Raw genomic sequence first — 2500 nt, 5'->3', positions numbered from 1 at the left:
AATTGTTCTATACTAAGTGAAAATTTTGCAAAAAGCTTACAGCACCTGGTATTTCAAGGCGGTCTCCCATCCAAGTACTAACCAGGCCCAAACCTGCTTAGCTTCCGAGATAAGATGAGATCGGGCATGTCCAGGTTGGTATGGCCGTAAGCGAAGTCTGCTGCGAAGTCTGCTGCGAAGAGAGGGCTATTTAAAATTCAGCCAATCTACTCGCAAGTACATTATATAAGTAGGAAAGAAAACCCAAAAGCTTAAAGCACCTGGTATTCCCAGGCAGTCTCCCATCCATGTACTAACAAGGCCCAAACCTGCTAATATGCAGAGATCGGCCAATGACTCTATGTTTTGGCAAAATTGTTCTATACTAAGTGAAAATTTTCCAAAAAGCTTACAGCACCTGGTATTTCAAGGCGGTCTCCCATCCAAGTACTAACCAGACCTAAACCTGCTAATATGCAGAGATCTGGCATTGACTCTTTTTTTTTTTTTTGCAAGATTATTATATAATTCGTGAAAAATATCCAAAAAGTTTAAAGCACCTGGTATTCCCAGGCAGTCTCCCATCCATGTACTAACAAGGCCCAAACCTGCTAATATGCAGAGATCGGCCATTGACTCTATGTTTTGGCAAAATTGTTCTATACTAAGTAAAACATTTCCAAAAAGCTTACAGCACCTGGTATTCCCAGGCGGTCTCCCATCCAAGTACTAACCAGGCCCAAACCTGCTTAGCTTCCGAGATCAAACGAGATCGGGCATAGCCAGGTTGGTATGGCCGTAAGCGAAGACTGCTCCGAAGAGAGGGCTATTTAAAGTTCAGCCAATCTACTGGCCAGTAAATTATATAAGTAGGAAAGAAAACCCAAAAGCTTAAAAAGCCTGCTATTCCTAGAAGGTCTCTCATCCAAGTACTAACTAGACCTAAACCTGCTAAGATTCAGAGATTGGGCATTGACTCTTTTTTTTTTTTTTTTTTTTTTTTTTTTTGCAAGATTAGTATATAATTCGTGAAAAATATCCAAAAAGTTTAAAGCACCTGGTATTCCCAGGCAGTCTCCCATCCATGTACTAACAAGGCCCAAACCTGCTAATATTCAGAGATCGGCCATTGACTCTTTTTTTATTGCAAGATTATTATATAATTCATGAAAAATATCCACAAAGTTTAAAGCACCTGGTATTCCCAGGCAGTCTCCCATGCATGTACTAACCAGGCCCAAACCTGCTAATATTCAGAGATCGGCCATGTTTTGGCAAAATTGTTCAATACTAAGTGAAAATTTTCCAAAAAGCTTACAGCACCTGGTATTTCAAGGGGGTCTCCCATCCAAGTACTAACCAGGCCCAAACCTGCTTAGCTTCCGAGATAAGATGAGATCGGGCATGTCCAGGTTGGTATGGCCGTAAGCGAAGTCTGCTGCGAAGTCTGCTGCGAAGAGAGGGCTATTTAAAATTCAGCCAATCTACTCGCAAGTACATTATATAAGTAGGAAAGAAAACCCAAAAGCTTAAAGCACCTGGTATTCCCAGGCAGTCTCCCATCCATGTACTAACAAGGCCCAAACCTGCTAATATGCAGAGATCGGCCAATGACTCTATGTTTTGGCAAAATTGTTCTATACTAAGTGAAAATTTTCCAAAAAGCTTACAGCACCTGGTATTTCAAGATGGTCTCCCATCCAAGTACTAACCAGACCTAAACCTGCTAATATGCAGAGATCTGGCATTGACTCTTTTTTTTCTTTTTTGCAAGGTTATTATATAATTCGTGAAAAATATGCAAAAAGTTTAAAGCACCTGGTATTCCCAGGCAGTCTCCCATCCATGTACTAACAAGGCCCAAACCTGCTAATATGCAGAGATCGGTCATTGACTCTATGTTTTGGCAAAATTGTTCTATACTAAGTGAAAAATTTCCAAAAAGCTTACAGCACCTGGTATTCCCAGGCGGTCTCCCATCCAAGTACTAACCAGGCCCAAACCTGCTTAGCTTCCGAGATCAAACGAGATCGGGCATAGCCAGGTTGGTATGGCCGTAAGCGAAGACTGCTCCGAAGAGAGGGCTATTTAAAGTTCAGCCAATCTACTGGCCAGTAAATTATATAAGTAGGAAAGAAAACCCAAAAGCTTAAAAAGCCTGCTATTCCTAGGTGGTCTCTCATCCAAGTACTAACTAGACCTAAACCTGCTAAGATTCAGAGATTGGGCATTGACTCTTTTTTTTTTTTTTTTTTTTTTTTTTTTTTGCAAGATTAGTATATAATTCGTGAAAAATATCCAAAAAGTTTAAAGCACCTGGTATTCCCAGGCAGTCTCCCATTTATTTACTAACCAGGCCCAAAGCTGCTAATATTCAGAGATCGGCCATTTACTCTATGTTTTGGCAAAATTGTTCTATACTAAGTGAAAATTTTGCAAAAAGCTTACAGCACCTGGTATTTCAAGGCGGTCTCCCATCCAAGTACTAACCAGACCTAAACCTGCTAATATGCAGAGATCT

General features: G+C 40.6%; 4 non-coding genes across 4 annotated transcripts; all 4 read right to left on the bottom strand.

Annotated features, from left to right (window-relative positions):
• Window positions 1-33: 33 nt before the first annotated feature.
• On the bottom strand, window positions 34-152 carry LOC127979787 (5S ribosomal RNA). The gene has a single exon (XR_008158885.1). It is a non-coding gene; the product is annotated as a 5S ribosomal RNA (ribosomal RNA).
• A 512-nt stretch (window positions 153-664) lies between these two features.
• Window positions 665-783, bottom strand: LOC127981092 (5S ribosomal RNA). Its single transcript, XR_008160073.1, has one exon. It is a non-coding gene; the product is annotated as a 5S ribosomal RNA (ribosomal RNA).
• A 507-nt stretch (window positions 784-1290) lies between these two features.
• On the bottom strand, window positions 1291-1409 carry LOC127979794 (5S ribosomal RNA). The gene has a single exon (XR_008158893.1). It is a non-coding gene; the product is annotated as a 5S ribosomal RNA (ribosomal RNA).
• A 513-nt stretch (window positions 1410-1922) lies between these two features.
• LOC127981091 (5S ribosomal RNA) lies at window positions 1923-2041 on the bottom strand. Its single transcript, XR_008160072.1, has one exon. It is a non-coding gene; the product is annotated as a 5S ribosomal RNA (ribosomal RNA).
• Window positions 2042-2500: the final 459 nt, after the last annotated feature.

The sequence above is a fragment of the Carassius gibelio genome, chromosome B19, assembly GCF_023724105.1.
Source record: "Carassius gibelio isolate Cgi1373 ecotype wild population from Czech Republic chromosome B19, carGib1.2-hapl.c, whole genome shotgun sequence".
Lineage (NCBI taxonomy): Eukaryota > Metazoa > Chordata > Actinopteri > Cypriniformes > Cyprinidae > Carassius > Carassius gibelio.
Note: the sequence above shows the minus strand (reverse complement) of the source record. Positions and strands in the feature narration are given on the sequence as shown.